The sequence below is a fragment of the Bubalus kerabau genome, unplaced genomic scaffold (genome assembly GCF_029407905.1).
Source record: "Bubalus kerabau isolate K-KA32 ecotype Philippines breed swamp buffalo unplaced genomic scaffold, PCC_UOA_SB_1v2 scaffold_70, whole genome shotgun sequence".
NCBI classification, from domain to species: Eukaryota; Metazoa; Chordata; class Mammalia; order Artiodactyla; family Bovidae; genus Bubalus; species Bubalus kerabau.
In genome coordinates this window covers 1,170,968-1,196,138 of record NW_026577924.1, presented here as the reverse complement: position 1 = coordinate 1,196,138, position 25,171 = coordinate 1,170,968, and the positions used below count along the sequence as shown (strand labels likewise).

The following is a 25,171-nucleotide window of genomic DNA, read 5'->3' as shown; positions in this document are numbered from 1 at the left end:
CTCTCTTTGCTTTGCACTCTGGGGGCCCTCCTCCACACCTGCACACCAGAGGCCGTTTCTGAGGCATGCAGGGACCCTCCTTCAGTTTGCAACAGGTTGCATCCATCGCTGTCCTTTCAGTGCTTCCCTTGACACTCAGCTCCTGAGCTCCTTTGTCTGCATTGCGGCCCACCTGGCTGCCACGGGAGGGACAGAGCTGACCATGAATCCAAAGCTCAGATCTGACAGGCAGGAATCTGTGTATAAAGGGCCTGATTAATCATGCTGTAGAGGCTGTAGTGGGCTCCAGGGATCCGTAACCAGGGCTTGGGCCAAAGTGACTCCACAGCTGTTTTAATGCCTGGGGAGGGTTCTGGCTACAGTGGGGGTGGGGTGAGTCTCCTGAGGTTCTGAAGGCCCACTGTGCAGGTTCACAGCACACAGAGAAGAGAAGGCGGAGTCCTTTCCTGGAGCTGGTGGGCTGCGGGCACAGCCATGGATGACCAGGAGTCTGCATCTCACTAGGGGCCGAGGCTGGCGCTGAGGGAATCCTCAGTGAGGATTTTTTTCCTTAAAAGCCATCCTAAGTGACTTCAGCTCCATTGCTTTTTTGCCAAAAACCTACAATGATCCCAAGAGCTTTGTACACTCCAAGGGTGGTGACTGGACGTGGAGCCCAGCACAGACCCAAGTCAGTCCTGCCCTGAGTCCCACGGGCCGGCCACACCCTCCCCCTTCCTTGGCCTGGCTTTCTTCTGCCAGGACCCCCAGAATGGTGGAAAGGCAAGTGTGGCCTCAAGCTGAGGGGCCCAGCCTGGGCTCCAAGCCCCTGGGGGTCCCCTTGGGACATCTGGTGGACCTAGTTCCCCCTGCCGTGGGGCAGCTCTCTCTCGGGGACTGTCGTGTTTCTTTGCTTTCTGTTGTGATGGGGCACCCCAGTTATCTCGGGGCGATGGGAAGTCTGTTGGTGTTACATGCTCCCGCCTTAGATGGGGAAACGTTATTGCTGCATTGACGCTGCTCACTCGATACTGGGAATCTGTTAAACACAAATGGCAAGGGGAACAGAGCAAAACAGAGAAAAAAATGGAGAGTTGCTGGGTTGCCTCAAGTCTCACCTGTGATTAAGAGTGTGTACAGCCTGCACGTGAACCCGGGTTCCCACACCTGCCAGCTACCAGGTGCAGGTGCTGATTTTAGACCCCCAGCTTCACTAAGGAGTCATTGACAGATACAGTTTGTGTGTATTTCAAGTCTACATTGTGATGACTTGATGCCCATAGACGTCGTGGAATGATTGCCCCACATACGCATCGCCTCACATGATTAACTCTGTGTGTGTGTGTGCCTTTTATGTTATTCTTATAATCCATGAACACAATACAGATAGCTCTCCATTTTTTTAGATCTTATTTATCTTAGAAGTTTATAGTTTGCTGTATGTCTTGCACATGTTTAATTAGATAACTTGATATTTTCAGTGCCATTATAAATTCCTAATAGAGATAGAATTGACTTTTCTATATCCCCTTGGTAAATCCACTTACTTCAAATCATTCTAATTGTATTTTTTTATGTATACACAATTATGTCTGCAAATAAGTTCTTTTTTTCCCCTTTGCAACTGTGATAACCCTTTCCTTTTTCTTGACTTATTGTATGGACTAGGATCTCCAGTACAGTGGTGAACAGAAGTAGTGAGAATAAGTATCCTTGTCTCTGTCCAATTATCAGAGGAAAAGCTTTCACTATTTCACCATCACACAGGATATTAGCTTTTTTGTAGATATTTTTATCAAAATATGTAAATTCTTCTCTGTTAGTTTACTAAGCAGTTTTTTCTTAGTCATGAGCTAAAATTATTACATTAAAAATTCTTAAGTTTATCTTCTGCAGATTTTGAAACAGGTGATTTTTCTTTTATGTGGTGATTTAACTTTTAAAAATTTTGTGATTCTAAAACAACCCCAACCTGATCTCAATGTATTCTCCTTCAGTTGGACTTTATTTGTTAGTGTTTTATTTAGGATTATTTCATCTATACTCAGAGTCTGTAATTTTACTTTCTTGTACTTCTTCCTGGTTGGATTTAGTATCAAGGTTATGCCAGTCTTATAAAACAAGGTTGGAGAGTGTTCCTTGTTTACTGCAAGAATTCCTGTGAGATGACTGTTTTCTTCCCTAGAATTTTGGAAGAGTTGATTGGCAAAACCAGTTGGTTTCATTGTGGGGAGGCTTTTAATTTCAGATGTAATTTTTTTCATGCAAATAAAATTTTCTCATATTGTATGTCTTCTTGGGTCTATTTCAGTAAAGCATTTCCCCCCTGCTAGGAATTTATTGAGATGAGCAGACTCTGCAATTAGTAAGTGAACTGTGGTTCATAATATCTTTCTTATCTGCAAGATGTGTTGTCTCCCCTTTTAAAAATCCTTGATGCTGGTGATTTGTGCTTTGTCTCTTTTTCTTAATAAGTCTTTCTAGGGGTTTATCAGTTTTATCATTCCTTTCAAAGTGCCAACTTTTGGCTTTCTTTTTAAAGAAACTTCATATTTGCTTTCTGTTTCCTTGTTTTCTGCTCTTTTTTTTTTTTTTTTCCCATCTGCCTTGTGTTTCATTCGCTATGGTGTTTTTTCTGGTTTCTTGGGAGAGAGGCTTAATTGATTTTTAGCCTTCCTTCTTTTCCAGTATATGTGTTTAAGGCTTTAAGTTACCCTCTAAACATAGTTCGCTGCATCCCACAAGTTTGAATAAGCCAGATTTTCATTATCTTTTAAGGAAAAGTATTTTCTAATTTTCATTGTGTTTTTTAAAATTATTAATCAGGAAATTCTTCAAGCAGTATGTCATTTAACTTCGGAATGTTTGGGGAGGTTTTTCTAGTGACCCTTTTTTGATTTCTAGCTTAATTCCATGAAGAGCCCTGTCTTCGTCTTTTTGGGCTACTGTTATAAATCCCGTAGACTAGCTGATAAACAAAAGAAAGTTGTTTCTTGTAGGCCTGGAGGCTGGGGAGTCCCAAGATCACCAGCAGGTGCCTCGTCTGGTGAGGCCTGTTTCCTGGTTCCTAGACTGCCTGCTTCTTCTCCCTGTTCTCGCAGCACAGGAGCCCATTCCCCCCTGGCCTGACCCCTCCCAGAGTGCCTGCCTCCTAGGATCATCACCACCTGCCGGGTGAAGTTTGAGGGCCCATAAACCGTCAGCCCGTTGCAGTCCCTAAGTATACCCTGCATTATTTCAGTCCTTTGAAATAATTTGAGCTTTCCTAATGGCCCAATATATATTCTTTTTGTTATATGTTCGTTGGGCTCTTGAAAATAATATGTATCAGTGGGATGCAATGTTCCATGTGTATCAGTCAGATCAGGCTTGTCACTCATGTAATTCAGATTCCAGTAGCCACGTTGAGTAAAAGCAGAAGTAGGTGAAATTACCTGTAATATATTTTATTTTAGCACACATAAAATATCATTTCAGTGTGTAATCAACATGATAAAACCTAATGAAATAGTTCACATTCTTTTTTTCATGCTAAGTCTTTAAAATCCAGTGTGTGTTTCAGGCTTGCAGCGCATCTCATTGTAGAGCCAGCCGCATTTCAGGTACTTCATGGCTGCAGGTGACTACATACCAGGGGGCCGTTCCACGAGAGATGTGTCTTTAACGTCTCCCACTGGGATTATGAACTCGGCTGTTACTCCTTTTCTATTTCTGTCAGTTTTTATGTATTGATATTTTGAGGTTATGTTATTAGGTACATTCAAGTTTAGAATCCTCATCTTCTTGCTAGACTGAACTTGTGTCAGTATGAGATGCTCCTTTTTATCACTAATAATGCTTCTTTCTTTAGAGACTATTTGACAGTGATATTGCCACATCAGTTTTCTGTCCTTGTTGGCCTAGGTATCTTTTAGGTTCACCTGTCTAAAAGATATTCCATCTTAACATGTAGCTCTGTGAATAGTGTACAGTTTTCATTGGAATCAGTTTGACACTTTATCTTTTAATGAGAGTATTTGCTCTGTTTATAATGTTGATATTCAGTGTGTAGACACCATGCTGCTGTGTGTTTTCTGTTTGTCCCACCTAGTCTGTGTTCTTTGCTCTTGCCTTCTTTTAAAGCTATGAAGTGTTTCTCTAGTTCTGTGCTCCTCTGTCAGGTTGTTAGGTGCGCATTTGCAGACACAGCATGTGTTTTACACTCAAGACTAACTTAGTACTTTTACTGCCTCCCTGACTCGACTGTTTCCTCCTGTCACTGTTACACTTTGAACTGTTAGATATATATTTGGCATTAACATCATTGTTTTGTAGAGTTAATATTTACCCTCACAGTTACCTCGTTGTTGGTCTCTACTTGTTTTTTGTATTTCCGTCAGAGACTACTTTTCTTTTTCCCAAAGCACTGCCTGAGTATTTTTTTAGTGCATGTGTGTGGGTGATGAGTTGTCTCATTTCCATTTGCCCTCAAAGTCTCTATTTTGCTTTCACTTTCGAAGAGTATTTTTGTTGAGTATAGAATTCCAGGTTGGTGGTTATTTGTTTTTCAGCATTTTACAGATGTCAGTCCATTATCTTCTGACTTCCTTGTTCTTGGAAAGTCAGCTCTCAGTGTTGCTGTGCCACTAAAAGCCACACTTTTTTTCCTCTGAGCGCTTGAACATGCTCTTCTTGCCTTAGGCACCTGCAGAGCTGCTGAAACCAATGTGTGGTTTCATTTTTGAGTCAGTGGTCTGATTCTTGAACCAACTCTTGCCACTGTCCCTGTCAGCCAGTTGAGTCGCTCAGTGTCTGACCCATTGCGACCCCATGGACTGCAGCACACCAGGCTTCTCTGTCCATCACCAACTCCCCGAGCTTGCTCAGGCTCATGACCATCGAGTCATTGATGCCATCCAACCAGCTCATCCTCTGTCGTCCCCTTCTCCTCCTGCCTTCAGTCTTCCCCAGCATCAGGTTCTTTTCCAATGAGTCAGTCCTTCACATCAGGTGGCCAAAGTATTGGAGCTTCGGCATCAGTCTTTGCAGTGAATATTCAGGTCTGATTTGCTTTAGGAGTGACTTGTTGGATCTCCTGGCAGTCCACGGGGCTCTCAAGAGTCTTCTCCAACTCCCCAGTTCAGAAGCATCGATTCTTTGGCGTTCAGCCTTCTTCATGGGCCAACTCTCACATCCATACATGACTACTGGAAAAACCATAGCTTTGACTAAATGACCTTTGTCAGCAAAATAATGTCTCTGCTTTTTAATATGCTGTCTAGGTTTGTCATAGCTTTCCTTCCAAGGAGCAAGCATCTTCTAATTTTACTGTCTACAGTAATTTTGGAGCCCCCAAAATAAAGTCTGTCACTGTTTCCATTGTTGCCCCATTTATTTGCCACGTAGTGATGGGGCCGGATGCCATGATCTTCATTTTTTTGAATGTTGAGTTTTGCCAGCTTTTTTACTCTCCTCTTTCACTTTCATCAAGAGGGTCTTTCGTTTCAACCCCTGGAGGCATTTCTTATTCCCCTTTCTCTTTTCTCCACCATGAGAGTCCCCATTTATACTTTTTAACAACGTAGTTTAACAAGGGGCTCCTTCACTATATTCTATCCTTTTTTTCTCTCTTATATATATTTTTTACCTGACCCATCTTTCAGTTCACTGATCATCTCTTCAGCTATGTCCAATGTGATGTTAAGGCCAGAGACTGAGTTCTTAAATTCAGTCACTGTTATTGTAAAGTTCGAGAGTCGGTTTTGATTCTCAGAAATTTTTCCTTTTGTCAAGTATATTTTTCAACAGGTGACATTTGCATCTGATACCTCTAGCATACCTCTGATATGCTGATATACATCTGATACCTCTGGATCTGGTTCAGTTTTTTTTTTCTCTTGGTCCTGTTTGTTGTTACACCCTCTTTGGTTTTTTGATTGCATGTTGGACATTATGTTTGGAAAACCCTAGAGGTTCTGAGTGATGCTGTCTTCGCCAGAGTCTCCTCTGACACAGACCTCCAGTGGGGACAGAGCTGTCTGTTCACTCAGGGCCTGATGGACTTGAGGCTGGGGGTTCCTTGTAAGCTCAGTCTCAGCAGCCTTCACCCACCTTTCCCCCTGAGCCCAGGGAGGAGCTTTCCCGCGTCTCCATCTGGAAGCCTGGGCTGCCTCCCAGGGCCGCCCTCTTCTCAGCAGGTCCTGAAGCCCACCATCTGTCTCCTGAGCACCACAAGGTGACAGATAGTGCTCAACCAGTTTGGGCAGAGTGTTGGGTCCATTTTCTGACATCCGAACTGATTCACTAGGCCTGCACTCAAATTTTTGTCTTCCCAGCCCAAGGAACCGTCCAGAGCTGTGTTATCCAGTCCCCTCCGCTTGACTTTTTTCCTGCCTTTTCTTCGCAGAGTCGGCTTTGTTCAGATGGCCCGAGGGAAGGAGCGGGCCTCTCAGTCTTCAGCTCCCTCACTGGGCTTCCCTTTTGTTTGAAATCTTGGATTGTGGCTGCCTAAGGACCTCTTTTTAAACTGTGTTTAGCTTTTCTAGTTCTCGGTAGGCTGATCTACAAGCTGCTTGCATCTGTCACTGGAAGTGGGGACACCCTGGGTGTATTCTGTCATCTGAAGCCACATGTAACAGTCACAGTACTTGTATTGATCAACTTTGATACTGGGGAAAACAAGAACCAGGTGTCCTTGCTTAGTACCTACGGTTGTGTTTCTGGTCAGAATCCCCAGCTTGCCCGGGCTGTTTCAGTGCCACGTGAACTTGGGAAGGAGGTGGAGCAAGCAGCCCACACGGCCTGGACACAGAGGAGCCGGTCTCCCCTCTGCCCTTGCCCCTGCCGGCCCAGGGCAGGCCTTGCGATGACAGGCTGCTGGTGGTGGAGGCCAAGGCTGAGGAGGGAGGGGTTACGTGACCTGTATTCTGTGACATGGTCACATGTGGGTTTTCTATTTCAGTTTGGAAAAATGACTGCTTTTAGTCTTCCCTCCAGTTTCACTTTAAGGTGGAAAATGAAGATTTTATTCTTAAAGTTGAGCACAGTGATTTTACAGTCTTTTTGAAAGCAACAGTTGAGGTTTTAAAAACACATCTCAGAGAACTCCAGTAGATAAAGCCAAAAAAAGAGAACGTGTTCAGGGTGAACTGCAGGCGGGACCCCAAACTGTACTCTGTCTCTCCCAGAGTGTGTAATTCGTGAGATGGGTGGATATAGGACCCCAAGCACCCTGGGGACCGAGGTCCTCAAATGACAGCAGAGGTCCAGGCTGAGCCAGGAGCAAGTGGCCTGTGCTCTGGCTAGTGGAGAGCCGCGAGGGTGGGAGTGGGGCCAGGAGAGGGGTGGGAGACTCGGGGGCGGAGGGTGGTGCAGCACCTGGTGGGCTCTGGGAGGCGCTGGCTGTCGCGGCTCGAGGCAGGGACACCCCTGAACCTCCACCTTGCAGCCCCCACGGGGCAGAGTCATCTGACAGCCCAGGGTCGAAGTTAAAAGGGCGAGTTCACAGCAGGTTGAATGAACCCCTGTACCCACTGTGGGTTCATTTTAAGTGCCTGGAGCGAGGTTGGTCAAGCCCTTGCTGAGCTCGAGGGAGGGAGTCAGTCAGGGAGGACCGAGCTCAGGGTGAGAGTGAGGGGCAGCTAGCGTGGTGAGTCCTCCTCAGCCGGGTGGGTTCTGGGGACGCCCTTGAGTTCATGGGTGCCCTTTCAGTAGCCTCACTGGAGGCTTGTTTGGGGCTTAAAGGGGGGCAGAAGCCCACTTAGAAGATGTGCTCATTCCCAGGGGTGGTGGTTTCTGAAGGAGTTCATACTGGTCGGTTCGACTGTGACCCAGTACCTTGCAGGGTCATGTTTGACTGGGGGCCTGAGCCACGGGCACGGCCTTCCTTCTCCCGCACCCCACACTCACCTGTCGTCTTTTTGGCAGCCCGTCCCCCCTCTCTGCACCCTTGACGGTGGGCCTGAGCCCAGCCCCCCTGTTACCACAGAGCCCCTTGTGACTGAGTGGGTTCCGGTTCCGGGCTCCTAGGAGACGTGCTGGAGGCAGAGCCTTCATGCCATTTCTCCTTGAGACAGTGGTGCTAGTGGTCATAGTGTGAGAGCAGCGGTCATAGTGTGGGAGCGGTGTGTGTGAGAGTGGTGTGTGAGAGCAGTGTGTGTGAGAGCCGTGGTCATAGTGTGAATAGCAGTGGTTGTAGTGTGAGATTGGTGGGTATCCTGCCGTGAAACAGCAGTTGCCCCCGAGTGGGGGGCTGCCCCCATCCGCGAGGATGGGTTGCAGCAGGGCCCGCCTGTGGGCGCTTTTTCAGTGCTGCAACCCCAAGGCAAAGGCCAAGACAAGGAAGAACTTGGCCTCGGCCCAAGTCCTGTAAGGAGAGTGGCCTGAGGGGATGTCAGGATGCATTTAACAGGAGGCTTCCTGTGTGCTGTTTTAGATCTGTCAGGAATTCTCTGCTCCTTATTAATTCCTGAATACTCAGGAATTAAGAGGAGAGGCAAGCCTCTCCCGCGGGCTGAAGAATCCAGGCATTTCCTTCATTAATTTTTCTATACAGTGATAAGTACCCTCTTCCTTCTTGTGAACCATACGGTAAAAGTGACTGCTTACAACTCTCTCTCTCTTTAATATGGATCGCCTATGTTTTGTAAGTCTGGAATTTTAATTTTTATCTTTGCTGAGAATAACTACCTTGTAAGACAGTATATATTTCCACATCATGTTGATTAAAACACCTTTGTTCCATCAGAGCTCTGGTCCCCGTGTCTTTCTTTCTCTCTCTCTCTCTCTCTTTTTCAGGCTGATCCCTTGGAGCTCTGCAAAGGCTCTCTGAGTTCACTTTCCTGCCCGGGCTTCTAAGACCCTCTCGAGAAGGCACTCTGTGTGTTCACTCCATTGAGAGGGCACCTGAGGCCTCCGTGAACAGAGCAAGTCCCGTGTCGGGGGCTTTATTGGCTTTCTGCATAAGCCAAGGACTATCAGCCTCTTTCTGTCCCTTACCTTCTTATCGTCAACTCCAGACCACCAAGTTCTGGTCCATTAAAGGACCTCAACAAGTGGCACCCAGAACAGGGACTTGGTACACGTAGGCAGATTCTTGGACGGAGTGACCGCAGGGCCTATTGAGGCCAGTAAGTACTAAGACATGGGTAAAAAGGCTGGAAAGCCCCATCACTTTTCTACTTTACTTCATCACTTATTTAAAGTTCAGGGATCTAAGGAAATGCATGCTGATTTTTTAGCTAGATTAGAAACTGCTATTTCCCGTAGTGTATTTGGAGAAGCCAAAAGGCAACTAGAGAAATTATTTGCTTTACAACTCTCTCTCTCTTTAATATGGATCGCCTATGTTTTGTAAGTCTGGAATTTTAATCTTTATCTTTGCTGAGAATAACTACCTTGTAAGACAGTATATATGCCCACACCATGTTGATTAAAACACCTTTAATTACTTGCAAATTACTTGCATTATGTGATAATGCAAATCAGGGATGTCAAAAAGCTATAGCTCCAATTCATGAGAAAGGGACTATTGATTATTTCAAGGCTTGTCGCAATCTAGGATTAGAAACTCAAAAGATGCAAATGGTAGCTGAAACAATAGCTGCTGCCTTAAGAAAGGGAAATAAAGGATGCTTTACATGTGGAAATAAGAACCATTTAAAAAGGGATGGCCCTAAGAAAGCTTAAAAAAAAAAGAAAAGAAAAATATATAAAGATAAAAGTCCTCCAAAAATCTGCCCTCGCTACAGTAGAGGAACGCATTGGGCTAAAGATTGTAAGTCTAAATCTGGCATTGAAAGGAAACCTATTCCAGAAAACTGCAAGCAGGGACCCCCCAGGTCCCCTTCAGCAAAAACCTGAGACAAATTCCATCTTTTACCTGAAACCCTCAACATCTGGCAGTGTTGCCATCGATATACCAGCTTTGGTTTTAGATACTATGAAGTTAACGAGCTCTACTTAAATTCAAATTCACGTGAACTGAAAAATATTAAATATATATAATTATTTAAATATGAATATAATTTAAATATAATTGTTTGCTAATCTAATTAAGACATGTCTTAAGTCATCAACATTATATAATACTTTTCTTATGCCTAGGTTTAAGGTAAACTAAATTTGTCAACAAAAAGGTAACTCTTTATATATATAGATCTATATATAGATCTATATATAGATATATATATGTATGAGATAAAAACTTTTGGATAAACTGTTAAAAGTAATTATAGTTTTAATAGAATAATCTATTATTATAATCTGTTATTGTAATCTAAAATAGTCTCTTAGGATTAGAATAACTTAAATTTCTAGAGTTGTACTAAAACTAAATAATAAAAGTTTATTAAACAGCTAGGTCATTTCCAAATAAAATAAGATTTTAAAACATTAATTACTAAACATTAAATTCCTCTTACAAAAAGTTTTTCTTACAGAAAAACTAAAGAGATTTTAAACTATTAATAAATATATTTTATAATGTATAATATATTGATATATATAAATATAAATATATTCACCAATCTATAAAATGCTAATATACAAGACACTTCATAGTTGCTAAGGAAAAGTGAGATATATGCTTTTAATAAAAAGATATAAGATATGACATACTGAGATATACATCCCACATTTTCCCTGGGGGCCACTGCTCATTTAACAAACAATACAATTATTAAAATAACTTGGAAGAATGACGAGCCTATTTGGACAGAGCAGTGGCCCCTCACGAAAGAGAAATTACAGGCGGCTAAGGAACTTATAGATGCACAACTAGAATTAAAACATATTGAAGAATCTTGTTCTCCTTGGAACTCTCCTATTTTTGTCATAAAAAAAAAAAAAAAATCTAACAAATGGCGTCTCCTAACAGACCTTAGAAAAGTTAGTGCATCTGTGAAACCTATGGGTGCATTGCAACCAGGACAAGATTGCTTTTTTAATATACCTTTACACCCTTTAGACCAATAGAGATTCGCTTTCTCTCTCTCTTCTCCTAATCATATTAGACCTCATAAACGGTACCAATAGACTGTACTGCCACAAGAGATGATGAATTCTCCCACCATGTGTCAGTACTATGTAGCCAAAACCCTTGAGCCTGTGAGAAAGCAATTTCCTAACTTTCTTGTTATTCACTATATGGATGATATATTGTTTTCGGCTCCATCTATCTTAAACACTGAACACATGTTTGATGTAGCTCAACTATGCTTTAAAAACTCTAGATTAATCATTGCCCCTGAAAAAATTCAAACCTCTACACCTCACTATTACTTGGGGTTCGTTGTTAATAGGCAACACATTACTCCCGAACTAACTCAGATCCGTGCTGATAAATTATCAACCTTAAATGATTTTCAAAAGCTCTTAGGTGATATTAATTGGATTAGACCTTCTTTAGGCATTGCTAATTATCAACTGAATAGTCTATTTAGTACTTTAAAAGGAGATCCTGATTTAAATAGCCCTCATTCACTTTCTCAAGAGGCACGAGAAGAACTCTGTTTGGTGCAAAATAAATTACAAAAACAATTTCTTACTCGCATCAAAATAGATTTACCTCTAGAATTGTTTATACTCCCCTCTAATTCTCCCACAGGACTTATTGCCCAACAAGAACACCCAGTAAAATGGATCTATACCCGTTTTATGGAAATAAAGTCACTTACACCCGACCTTGATTTAATTGCTCTAATCGTTATCAGTGGAAGAATTAGGACTAAAACTCTAATTGGCTCCGATCCTCATAAAATTGTAATACCTATCAATAAATACATATTACAGGTATTCCTTATAATCCACAGACACAAGACATAGTCAAAACAAATACATCACACACTAAAGTTACAAATAAAAAAAATTTTAAAAGGGGAATACACAGGTACACTACTGTCTTCCTTATCTAAAGCAGACTTTACTAGGTTCTAACATTTTCTAAACCTATAACTATTGTTACTACAGCTTTATTTGTTTTAAATTTTTTAACCTCTTCTTAAGATTCGACCCAAGGGGGGCCCCAGCATTCAAAATGGAGATGAAATAAGAACCCCAGGAAGAAGAAATTCCAATACGGGCCATGTCTGCTCCAAAAATCTCCAGAAAGCACCACCCTCGGCGGCATCACCCCGATGATCTCCTCACTTGGAGACAAATAAAAGCCCTACTAATCAAGCTGAAAATTTGGTCTCTCAACAAGGGTTGCCTCCGAGTCCTGAATACATTCTCCTGGCAATGCTCAGTCTTTTGGCCTGTGCCTCCCCCTGCTCAAGCTCAGACTAACACCCAACCCCCCTCTATTACAGGTGGTCGAATGGACAGAGAGAGGACCAATCATTTCAACTAATGACTCTATACATATGCTTTCTCCCCTAGTACATGAAAGGGCCTTCACACCCTGGGCAGGAAAGAAAACTAATTAATATTTCTTTAGGCTATGAAGTCCTTCCCTTGTGCATGGGCCCAGCAAAATTGTGCATAAACGTCAGCCGACAAATTTGGGCTGACAAACTTGGGCTTTCGTCCTGCCTCCAAAAGAAGACTTTCAGACACTGCTTGGATTATTTACTGCCCTTTCTTCATCTGTAAACCATGTTTATACTACTGAAACTTTAGGGAAAGAGTTAGGGAAAGAACAAAGAACTTTATGCAAAGGGTTTACGTATAAAAACTTTACTTATACTCCCATTCCTTGGGACAAATGTCAAACCAAATCAAGAAAATCAATGTTTGTGGCTAATCATACAATTGTTGATTGGGGGCCCCATGGTATGTGGTTATCTGACTGCTCAGATGATATTAACAACACTGTGTGTGATATGGAAGGTCACTGACACTATGATGGAACATTACTATGACAAACGACTTCTTGAGTGGCTTGACCGTGGATTAGCCCCACCTCCTCCTAAGATCATCCTCGATAAACAGAGTGGGTCTGAACAATGGGCCATTTGGAAACTTGCTGCGAGCATCAGAGCACCGAAGAACTTGGAACTTGGACCGGACATTTCATAGGGACCAGTCGTCATAGTAACTATTTCTTTTGCTACAGTCAGTCATATTTTATACAGGCCTGTGTCCCACTTCCTTTTGTTATAGCCATAGAAAATTTACAATTTAATAAGACTTTTACGTTCTGTAACTTGTATTAATTGCAAACTATATACTTGTATTAACTCCTCTATTTCTTTAAGCTTTTTGTGTTATTCCTGTTCACGTCAATCATAGTGCCTACAACTGGGAACAAATCAAATTTCATTTACAAAATATACGTGATAATGCCTCTCTGAATGTACAATTACTATAAAAGAAAATCTTTAAAACCTTTTCTAAAAATCTGCCCTCTTCCCCTAATTTGGAAACCTTAGCTGAACAAATTACCTGGGCTAGACCCACGAGGATGGTTTCAAAGTATTACCCACAGTATCGGGTCTGGAACTGTAGCTTTGGTGATTGTCTTGATAATTATATTTGTTGTTTACCATCGCCTTTCTATAAGGTTGGTTAATACTAACCAAACTCATTTGGTCAAGACCTTTTTTTTACAAATTTAATAAAATAGAGGGAATTGTCAGGAAGCATTTAACAAGAGGCTTCCTGTGTGCTGTTTTGGATCTGTCAGGAATTCTCTGCTCCTTATTAATTCCTGAAGAGGAGAGGCAAGCCTCTCCCGCGGGCTGAAGAATCCAGGCATTTCCTTCATTAGTTTTTCTATACAGTGATAAGTACCCTCTTCCTTCCTGTGAACCATATGGTAAAAGTGATTGTATACAACTCTCTCTCCCTTTAATATGGATCACCTATGTTTTGTAAGTCTGGAATTTTAATCTTTATCTTTGCTGAGAACAACTACCTTGTAAGACAGTCTATATGCCCACACCATGTTTGATTAAAACACCTTTGCTCCATCAGAGCTCTGGTCCCCGTGTATTTCTCTCTCTCTCTCTCTCTCTCTCTCTTTTTCAGGCTGATCCCTTGGAGAGCAGAGGCTCTCTTAGTTCACTTTCCTACCCGGGCTTCTAAGACCCTCTCGAGAAGGCGCTCTCCATCTTCACTCCATCGAGAGGGCACCTGAGGCCTCCGTGAACAGAGCAAGTCCCGTCTCAGGGGCTTTATTGGCTTTCTGCATAAATCAAGGAATATCAGCCTTTTTCTCTCCTTTACCTTCTTATCGTCGACTCTAGACCACCAGGTTCCAGTCCATTAAAGGACTTCAACAAGGTGAGAGCAGCCAGGGACTACGCCCATCGGATTGGCCCTCACCCAGTGAAGCATTGGGGTTGAGTTTCATTTTGTTAGCATAGTTGTGGGCCCTGCTAGCCAGGGCATTTTGGCCTTAGTGGGCAGGATCGACCCCAGCAGTTTACCTTGTAAGAGGTTGTGCAGGTGCCACGTAGAGGATGGGCGGGGGCCCCACAAGAAGGGAAACACTGGCTGGAGGAGTCACGGGGGCATGTGGACTGAGCTATCAAGTCAGTCCTTGAAGCAGAAAGGCTAAGCCCCTTAACGTCTCCCTTCTTCCAAGGAAAGAATACACTGGCTGGAGGAGTCTCTGGGGCATGAGGATCGAGCTAGAGAGTCAGTCCTTGAAGCAGAAAGGCTAAGCCCGTTAATGTCTCCCATCTTACAAACCACAGAGCAATGTGTCCAGTGTTTTAATGACGGGTACCTACTGCTTACGTGTATGACATACACCCTCATAGCTTCACATGTCTACTACATGCCTCTTACAAGTGCTGGGCACTGTTCTGGGTGCTGGACACCCAGTATGTAGTAGGGGATACGTAGCCCAGGATCTTTCTGTTTCTGCAAAGAAAAACAGAAGAACGAAAGACTCCTTGTGGTTCAGCTTGAGCAAGTTCACCACGTGGAGGGCCCTGCGTGCATGTAAATTGTGGTAAAATACATATAACATAAATTTTACATTTTAACCAGTTGACTGAATGACTGGGTGGCTTCAGTGGAGTCAGGCTAACAGATGGCCTTGGGGTGCCATCTGCCTTTGTCCCAGAGGAACACTCCAAAGCTTGGTGGCCTTGTAGACCTTCCCTTTATTCTTCACTGTCCCCAGTGGCTCTAGGTCATTGGTCTGTGTGTCATTTAAGAATCTCTTTATCCACTTTGTTGCTAGGTTTATGTTTTGGAAAGCTTCTCAGGCGTCCCTGGGTCTTGAGAAGGCAGGCTTGGATTCCGGGTTCTCCCCTGCTGCGTGCCTGCCAGGTCGAGGTGGAGGCCAAAGGCCAGTCTGAGTTGTGGTGGTCTGTGTGGTCTTGGGGTCAGTGGACCCCCTCTTCTCTGGAGGGGCAAGGAGATCCTCTGTGTGAAGCCTGGAGAGACTTGACAGGGTCAGTCTTCACAGTCTTGCTCTCTTTTTAATTTATGTTTGCATTTAGTTTCTCATTTAAGTGTTTTCTAGGAGTTTCCAACTCCTAGTGTAGAACTCAAAACATGCAGGGAGCAGCTTCTTAAAAGAGAAGGAGAAATTGCTGAACTGAAAGCAGAAAGAAGCAACACCAGGGTCAGCAGGGGGATTCTCACGTGTTGACATTTGCCCCACGTGGGTCACCGCTAGCCTCCGTGTTGCTGTCTTTAAACTCTTGTCTGATTTTCAAGTCATTTTTCACATCTTCCCACTGAGAAGACCAGGGTGGATCAGTTTGTGGTTCTCATACCTTACTTCAAATTTATGATGAGAGCTAATGTAATTTTAGTGCCTTTGAGAGGGGAGTTCTCAGCTTACATTTTTGTCCATGCTACACTTTGTGTGGGATCTTAGTTCCCCAATCAGGGATTAAAACCCATGACCCCTGCAGAAGGGTGGAGTCGTAACTACTGGGCCCCTGGGGAAGTCCACTCTTAACTTTAGACTGAACTGGCAGGATTCCAACGTGCCTTAGCATGTTTCCAGCTGTAGCGTGAGGCTGAAAGGAGCTGTCGGGCCTGAAGTCAAGCATGAGGTTGAAAGTGCCCCTTTGGCCCTGCCCTGCAGCTGCTGTTGGAGCACCTGGGGTTACTGGTTGCCCGGTACATTCCATCCTTCCAGATTACAGTGGGCAAGCGGCAGGCACAGTCCCCAGCTAACGTGACCAGCGAGGTGGAGGTGCTCAGGGCACTGAAACTGCTGTTTGAGCACCACAAGGCCCTGGACGAGAAGGTACCAGCCACCCATCCATCCTGGATTTGTACACTTAGTGCCTTGTTTTGACCTCACCGAGTGCCTGGAAGTGCTGTGTTCCTTCCCTCTCAAAACAGGGCTAAGGCTTCCTTTCCCCCTTAGGGACTCTCCTACGGCTCTCTAAGCCATGAGGAAGACCTGACTAAGGTGATTGCACTCAGGAAGTCATAGAAAAGCAGTCACAGGAGGAGAGCCAGTTGAAGGAGCGCCTGGCAGCCCTCTCTTTCCACGTTACAGATCTGGAGGAAGACCTGGACACGGCCAGGAAGGACCTCCTCAAGTCTAAGGACAGGAACACGAAACTGCAGTGGGACATCCGCGAAGTGAGTGACGGCGGTCGTGTCTGCCTGAGGTGGACTGTGGGTCCCTTCTTCTCCCGGTGATCTCAGCCTTGGGATGGCTGCGTGAGTAAGAGCAGAGCACTGCAGAGACCACAACTGGCTGCCTCCCCACCTCTGCGTCGAGCTCTCTGGGGTAGAAGAGGCCTGGTCCAGGCAGTCCGTTGGCAGTGGACCAACACGAGGGCAGCCCTGGCACTGTGCTGCACCCTGGGTGTGGACTCCTCCTTTCCACAAGTTCTAGGGGGCCCAGTGTGCTCCTTTTGTAAAAAGTCATTCATCCATTCATTCATTTCTTGGCGTATAGTGGCTTTACACTGCTATGCCAATTTCTGCTGTACAGCAAAGTGAATCAATCATCGATCTATCTATCTATCTATCTGCCTCTCTTTTAGATTTCCTGCCCATTTACTTCACCACAGAGCACTGAGTAGACTTCCCTGTGCTGTACACTAGGTCCTTACTCATGGGCTTTATGTGTAGTATCAGTACTGTATATATGTCAACCCCAGTCTCCCAGTTCATCCCCGCCTCCACCTGCCTGTTGAATGCTGAAATTTCCTTCTGATTCCCTCAGACGAGTCTGGTGACATCTGTGGAGCCCGTTCTCTCAGAGAGATGGGAGCATGCTGTGTGGGCTCTGCTGAGGCAGCTTGCCTGGCCATCTTCTCTAGTTTTCTGAGGTTCCGCTCCTTGAAGGGATGTGTGCCAGTGATACCGGCGGTCAGACAAGTCGTGGCGTCTGCTCACCCTGGGATCCTCAGGCCCGAGCTGTGTGACCGTGTGGAATCATAATGTTTCTGGCGGTCGTGTCTGCGGGGGTCATGATTTATGAGAAACATCCCGGGGATGTGGCGCTGCTGGGGGAATCGTCCCCACTGCCAGCCAGCCAGCCAGCCAGCCACCCTGTCCTTCTGGTGGGGAAGTGTTGCCCCGCGCTGCCAGTGGGCAGTGGCTGGGGATGGAGAGTCAGGCGGGGTTGTGCTGGCGCGGCTGTTGGGAGCGTTGCCCGGAGCCCCGTGAGCAGCTGTGGGGCCGTCCGTTGGTGGGCGGCCTGCGGTGTCAGGCGCGCTCGCAAACCCTCCCAGAGCAGGGTCACTAACAGCATGTAAATTGTGGTAAAATACATATAACATAAATTTTACATTTTACCCAGTTGACTGAATGACTGGGTGGCTTCAGTGGAGTCAGGCTAACAGATGGCCTTGGGGTGCCATCTGCCTTTGTCCCAGAGGAACACTCCAAAGCTTGGTGGCCTTGTAGACCTTCCCTTTATTCTTCACTCTCCCCAGTGGCTCTAGGTCATTGGTCTGTGTGTCATTTAAGAATCTCTTTATCCACTTTGTTGCTAGGTTTATGTTTTGGAAAGCTTCTCAGGCGTCCCTGGGTCTTGAGAAGGCAGGCTTGGATTCCGGGTTCTCCCCTGCTGCGTGCCTGCCAGGTCGAGGTGGAGGCCAAAGGCCAGTCTGAGTTGTGGTGGTCTGTGTGGTCTTGGGGTCAGTGGACCCCCTCTTCTCTGGAGGGGCAAGGAGATCCTCTGTGTGAAGCCTGGAGAGACTTGACAGGGTCAGTCTTCACAGTCTTGCTCTCTTTTTAATTTATGTTTGCATTTAGTTTCTCATTTAAGTGTTTTCTAGGAGTTTCCAACTCCTAGTGTAGAACTCAAAACATGCAGGGAGCAGCTTCTTAAAAGAGAAGGAGAAATTGCTGAACTGAAAGCAGAAAGAAGCAACACCAGGGTCAGCAGGGGGATTCTCACGTGTTGACATTTGCCCCACGTGGGTCACCGCTAGCCTCCGTGTTGCTGTCTTTAAACTCTTGTCTGATTTTCAAGTCATTTTTCACATCTTCCCACTGAGAAGACCAGGGTGGATCAGTTTGTGGTTCTCATACCTTACTTCACATTTATGATGAGAGCTAATGTAATTTTAGTGCCTTTGAGAGGGGAGTTCTCAGCTTACATTTTTGTCCATGCTACACTTTGTGTGGGATCTTAGTTCCCCAATCAGGGATTAAAACCCATGACCCCTGCAGAAGGGTGGAGTCGTAACTACTGGGCCCCTGGGGAAGTCCACTCTTAACTTTAGACTGAACTGGCAGGATTCCAACGTGCCTTAGCATGTTTCCAGCTGTAGCGTGAGGCTGAAAGGAGCTGTCGGGCCTGAAGTCAAGCATGAGGTTGAAAGTGCCCCTTTGGCCCTGCCCTGCAGCTGCTGTTGGAGCACCTGGGGTTACTGGTTGCCCGGTACATTCCATCCTTCCGGATTACAGTGGGCAAGCGGCAGGCACAGTCCCCAGCTAACGTGACCAGCGAGGTGGAGGTGCTCAGGGCACTGAAACTGCTGTTTGAGCACCACAAGGCCCTGGACGAGAAGGTACCAGCCACCCATCCATCCTGGATTTGTACACTTAGTGCCTTGTTTTGACCTCACCGAGTGCCTGGAAGTGCTGTGTTCCTTCCCTCTCAAAACAGGGCTAAGGCTTCCTTTCCCCCTTAGGGACTCTCCTACGGCTCTCTAAGCCATGAGGAAGACCTGACTAAGGTGATTGCACTCAGGAAGTCATAGAAAAGCAGTCACAGGAGGAGAGCCAGTTGAAGGAGCGCCTGGCAGCCCTCTCTTTCCACGTTACAGATCTGGAGGAAGACCTGGACACGGCCAGGAAGGACCTCCTCAAGTCTAAGGACAGGAACACGAAACTGCAGTGGGACATCCGCGAAGTGAGTGACGGCGGTCGTGTCTGCCTGAGGTGGACTGTGGGTCCCTTCTTCTCCCGGTGATCTCAGCCTTGGGATGGCTGCGTGAGTAAGAGCAGAGCACTGCAGAGACCACAACTGGCTGCCTCCCCACCTCTGCGTCGAGCTCTCTGGGGTAGAAGAGGCCTGGTCCAGGCAGTCCGTTGGCAGTGGACCAACACGAGGGCAGCCCTGGCACTGTGCTGCACCCTGGGTGTGGACTCCTCCTTTCCACAAGTTCTAGGGGGCCCAGTGTGCTCCTTTTGTAAAAAGTCATTCATCCATTCATTCATTTCTTGGCGTATAGTGGCTTTACACTGCTATGCCAATTTCTGCTGTACAGCAAAGTGAATCAATCATCTATCTATCTATCTATCTATCTGCCTCTCTTTTAGATTTCCTGCCCATTTACTTCACCACAGAGCACTGAGTAGACTTCCCTGTGCTGTACACTAGGTCCTTACTCATGGGCTTTATGTGTAGTATCAGTACTGTATATATGTCAACCCCAGTCTCCCAGTTCATCCCCGCCTCCACCTGCCTGTTGAATGCTGAAATTTCCTTCTGATTCCCTCAGACGAGTCTGGTGACATCTGTGGAGCCCGTTCTCTCAGAGAGATGGGAGCATGCTGTGTGGGCTCTGCTGAGGCAGCTTGCCTGGCCATCTTCTCTAGTTTTCTGAGGTTCCGCTCCTTGAAGGGATGTGTGCCAGTGATACCGGCGGTCAGACAAGTCGTGGCGTCTGCTCACCCTGGGATCCTCAGGCCCGAGCTGTGTGACCGTGTGGAATCATAATGTTTCTGGCGGTCGTGTCTGCGGGGGTCATGATTTATGAGAAACATCCCGGGGATGTGGCGCTGCTGGGGGAATCGTCCCCACTGCCAGCCAGCCAGCCAGCCAGCCACCCTGTCCTTCTGGTGGGGAAGTGTTGCCCCGCGCTGCCAGGGGGCAGTGGCTGGGGATGGAGAGTCAGGCGGGGTTGTGCTGGCGCGGCTGTTGGGAGCGTTGCCCGGAGCCCCGTGAGCAGCTGTGGGGCCGTCCGTTGGTGGGCGGCCTGCGGTGTCAGGCGCGCTCGCAAACCCTCCCAGAGCAGGGTCACTAACAGCATGTAAATTGTGGTAAAATACATATAACATAAATTTTACATTTTACCCAGTTGACTGAATGACTGGGTGGCTTCAGTGGAGTCAGGCTAACAGATGGCCTTGGGGTGCCATCTGCCTTTGTCCCAGAGGAACACTCCAAAGCTTGGTGGCCTTGTAGACCTTCCCTTTATTCTTCACTCTCCCCAGTGGCTCTAGGTCATTGGTCTGTGTGTCATTTAAGAATCTCTTTATCCACTTTGTTGCTAGGTTTATGTTTTGGAAAGCTTCTCAGGCGTCCCTGGGTCTTGAGAAGGCAGGCTTGGATTCCGGGTTCTCCCCTGCTGCGTGCCTGCCAGGTCGAGGTGGAGGCCAAAGGCCAGTCTGAGTTGTGGTGGTCTGTGTGGTCTTGGGGTCAGTGGACCCCCTCTTCTCTGGAGGGGCAAGGAGATCCTCTGTGTGAAGCCTGGAGAGACTTGACAGGGTCAGTCTTCACAGTCTTGCTCTCTTTTTAATTTATGTTTGCATTTAGTTTCTCATTTAAGTGTTTTCTAGGAGTTTCCAACTCCTAGTGTAGAACTCAAAACATGCAGGGAGCAGCTTCTTAAAAGAGAAGGAGAAATTGCTGAACTGAAAGCAGAAAGAAGCAACACCAGGGTCAGCAGGGGGATTCTCACGTGTTGACATTTGCCCCACGTGGGTCACCGCTAGCCTCCGTGTTGCTGTCTTTAAACTCTTGTCTGATTTTCAAGTCATTTTTCACATCTTCCCACTGAGAAGACCAGGGTGGATCAGTTTGTGGTTCTCATACCTTACTTCACATTTATGATGAGAGCTAATGTAATTTTAGTGCCTTTGAGAGGGGAGTTCTCAGCTTACATTTTTGTCCATGCTACACTTTGTGTGGGATCTTAGTTCCCCAATCAGGGATTAAAACCCATGACCCCTGCAGAAGGGTGGAGTCGTAACTACTGGGCCCCTGGGGAAGTCCACTCTTAACTTTAGACTGAACTGGCAGGATTCCAACGTGCCTTAGCATGTTTCCAGCTGTAGCGTGAGGCTGAAAGGAGCTGTCGGGCCTGAAGTCAAGCATGAGGTTGAAAGTGCCCCTTTGGCCCTGCCCTGCAGCTGCTGTTGGAGCACCTGGGGTTACTGGTTGCCCGGTACATTCCATCCTTCCGGATTACAGTGGGCAAGCGGCAGGCACAGTCCCCAGCTAACGTGACCAGCGAGGTGGAGGTGCTCAGGGCACTGAAACTGCTGTTTGAGCACCACAAGGCCCTGGACGAGAAGGTACCAGCCACCCATCCATCCTGGATTTGTACACTTAGTGCCTTGTTTTGACCTCACCGAGTGCCTGGAAGTGCTGTGTTCCTTCCCTCTCAAAACAGGGCTAAGGCTTCCTTTCCCCCTTAGGGACTCTCCTACGGCTCTCTAAGCCATGAGGAAGACCTGACTAAGGTGATTGCACTCAGGAAGTCATAGAAAAGCAGTCACAGGAGGAGAGCCAGTTGAAGGAGCGCCTGGCAGCCCTCTCTTTCCACGTTACAGATCTGGAGGAAGACCTGGACACGGCCAGGAAGGACCTCCTCAAGTCTAAGGACAGGAACACGAAACTGCAGTGGGACATCCGCGAAGTGAGTGACGGCGGTCGTGTCTGCCTGAGGTGGACTGTGGGTCCCTTCTTCTCCCGGTGATCTCAGCCTTGGGATGGCTGCGTGAGTAAGAGCAGAGCACTGCAGAGACCACAACTGGCTGCCTCCCCACCTCTGCGTCGAGCTCTCTGGGGTAGAAGAGGCCTGGTCCAGGCAGTCCGTTGGCAGTGGACCAACACGAGGGCAGCCCTGGCACTGTGCTGCACCCTGGGTGTGGACTCCTCCTTTCCACAAGTTCTAGGGGGCCCAGTGTGCTCCTTTTGTAAAAAGTCATTCATCCATTCATTCATTTCTTGGCGTATAGTGGCTTTACACTGCTATGCCAATTTCTGCTGTACAGCAAAGTGAATCAATCATCGATCTATCTATCTATCTATCTGCCTCTCTTTTAGATTTCCTGCCCATTTACTTCACCACAGAGCACTGAGTAGACTTCCCTGTGCTGTACACTAGGTCCTTACTCATGGGCTTTATGTGTAGTATCAGTACTGTATATATGTCAACCCCAGTCTCCCAGTTCATCCCCGCCTCCACCTGCCTGTTGAATGCTGAAATTTCCTTCTGATTCCCTCAGACGAGTCTGGTGACATCTGTGGAGCCCGTTCTCTCAGAGAGATGGGAGCATGCTGTGTGGGCTCTGCTGAGGCAGCTTGCCTGGCCATCTTCTCTAGTTTTCTGAGGTTCCGCTCCTTGAAGGGATGTGTGCCAGTGATACCGGCGGTCAGACAAGTCGTGGCGTCTGCTCACCCTGGGATCCTCAGGCCCGAGCTGTGTGACCGTGTGGAATCATAATGTTTCTGGCGGTCGTGTCTGCGGGGGTCATGATTTATGAGAAACATCCCGGGGATGTGGCGCTGCTGGGGGAATCGTCCCCACTGCCAGCCAGCCAGCCAGCCAGCCACCCTGTCCTTCTGGTGGGGAAGTGTTGCCCCGCGCTGCCAGGGGGCAGTGGCTGGGGATGGAGAGTCAGGCGGGGTTGTGCTGGCGCGGCTGTTGGGAGCGTTGCCCGGAGCCCCGTGAGCAGCTGTGGGGCCGTCCGTTGGTGGGCGGCCTGCGGTGTCAGGCGCGCTCGCAAACCCTCCCAGAGCAGGGTCACTAACAGCATGTAAATTGTGGTAAAATACATATAACATAAATTTTACATTTTACCCAGTTGACTGAATGACTGGGTGGCTTCAGTGGAGTCAGGCTAACAGATGGCCTTGGGGTGCCATCTGCCTTTGTCCCAGAGGAACACTCCAAAGCTTGGTGGCCTTGTAGACCTTCCCTTTATTCTTCACTCTCCCCAGTGGCTCTAGGTCATTGGTCTGTGTGTCATTTAAGAATCTCTTTATCCACTTTGTTGCTAGGTTTATGTTTTGGAAAGCTTCTCAGGCGTCCCTGGGTCTTGAGAAGGCAGGCTTGGATTCCGGGTTCTCCCCTGCTGCGTGCCTGCCAGGTCGAGGTGGAGGCCAAAGGCCAGTCTGAGTTGTGGTGGTCTGTGTGGTCTTGGGGTCAGTGGACCCCCTCTTCTCTGGAGGGGCAAGGAGATCCTCTGTGTGAAGCCTGGAGAGACTTGACAGGGTCAGTCTTCACAGTCTTGCTCTCTTTTTAATTTATGTTTGCATTTAGTTTCTCATTTAAGTGTTTTCTAGGAGTTTCCAACTCCTAGTGTAGAACTCAAAACATGCAGGGAGCAGCTTCTTAAAAGAGAAGGAGAAATTGCTGAACTGAAAGCAGAAAGAAGCAACACCAGGGTCAGCAGGGGGATTCTCACGTGTTGACATTTGCCCCACGTGGGTCACCACTAGCCTCCGTGTTGCTGTCTTTAAACTCTTGTCTGATTTTCAAGTCATTTTTCACATCTTCCCACTGAGAAGACCAGGGTGGATCAGTTTGTGGTTCTCATACCTTACTTCACATTTATGATGAGAGCTAATGTAATTTTAGTGCCTTTGAGAGGGGAGTTCTCAGCTTACATTTTTGTCCATGCTACACTTTGTGTGGGATCTTAGTTCCCCAATCAGGGATTAAAACCCATGACCCCTGCAGAAGGGTGGAGTCGTAACTACTGGGCCCCTGGGGAAGTCCACTCTTAACTTTAGACTGAACTGGCAGGATTCCAACGTGCCTTAGCATGTTTCCAGCTGTAGCGTGAGGCTGAAAGGAGCTGTCGGGCCTGAAGTCAAGCATGAGGTTGAAAGTGCCCCTTTGGCCCTGCCCTGCAGCTGCTGTTGGAGCACCTGGGGTTACTGGTTGCCCGGTACATTCCATCCTTCCGGATTACAGTGGGCAAGCGGCAGGCACAGTCCCCAGCTAACGTGACCAGCGAGGTGGAGGTGCTCAGGGCACTGAAACTGCTGTTTGAGCACCACAAGGCCCTGGACGAGAAGGTACCAGCCACCCATCCATCCTGGATTTGTACACTTAGTGCCTTGTTTTGACCTCACCGAGTGCCTGGAAGTGCTGTGTTCCTTCCCTCTCAAAACAGGGCTAAGGCTTCCTTTCCCCCTTAGGGACTCTCCTACGGCTCTCTAAGCCATGAGGAAGACCTGACTAAGGTGATTGCACTCAGGAAGTCATAGAAAAGCAGTCACAGGAGGAGAGCCAGTTGAAGGAGCGCCTGGCAGCCCTCTCTTTCCACGTTACAGATCTGGAGGAAGACCTGGACACGGCCAGGAAGGACCTCCTCAAGTCTAAGGACAGGAACACGAAACTGCAGTGGGACATCCGCGAAGTGAGTGACGGCGGTCGTGTCTGCCTGAGGTGGACTGTGGGTCCCTTCTTCTCCCGGTGATCTCAGCCTTGGGATGGCTGCGTGAGTAAGAGCAGAGCACTGCAGAGACCACAACTGGCTGCCTCCCCACCTCTGCGTCGAGCTCTCTGGGGTAGAAGAGGCCTGGTCCAGGCAGTCCGTTGGCAGTGGACCAACACGAGGGCAGCCCTGGCACTGTGCTGCACCCTGGGTGTGGACTCCTCCTTTCCACAAGTTCTAGGGGGCCCAGTGTGCTCCTTTTGTAAAAAGTCATTCATCCATTCATTCATTTCTTGGCGTATAGTGGCTTTACACTGCTATGCCAATTTCTGCTGTACAGCAAAGTGAATCAATCATCTATCTATCTATCTATCTATCTGCCTCTCTTTTAGATTTCCTGCCCATTTACTTCACCACAGAGCACTGAGTAGACTTCCCTGTGCTGTACACTAGGTCCTTACTCATGGGCTTTATGTGTAGTATCAGTACTGTA

The 25,171-nt window shown here is 47.0% G+C and overlaps 1 protein-coding gene across 2 annotated transcripts in view; it reads left to right on the top strand.

Moving 5' to 3' along the window:
• Window positions 1-25,171, top strand: part of LOC129641031 (liprin-alpha-1-like) — a 106,239-nt gene that overhangs the window by 1,266 nt on the left and 79,802 nt on the right. Inside the window, exon 2 of one of the 2 annotated variants that reach the window (XR_008709051.1) lies at window positions 11,962-13,871. The exons of the other annotated variant lie outside the window; for it this stretch is intronic. The gene's annotated coding sequence lies outside the window, so the exon portion shown is untranslated. Of the gene's footprint in view, window positions 1-11,961; window positions 13,872-25,171 lie in introns of those variants that run through there. 2 annotated transcript variants of the gene reach the window in all.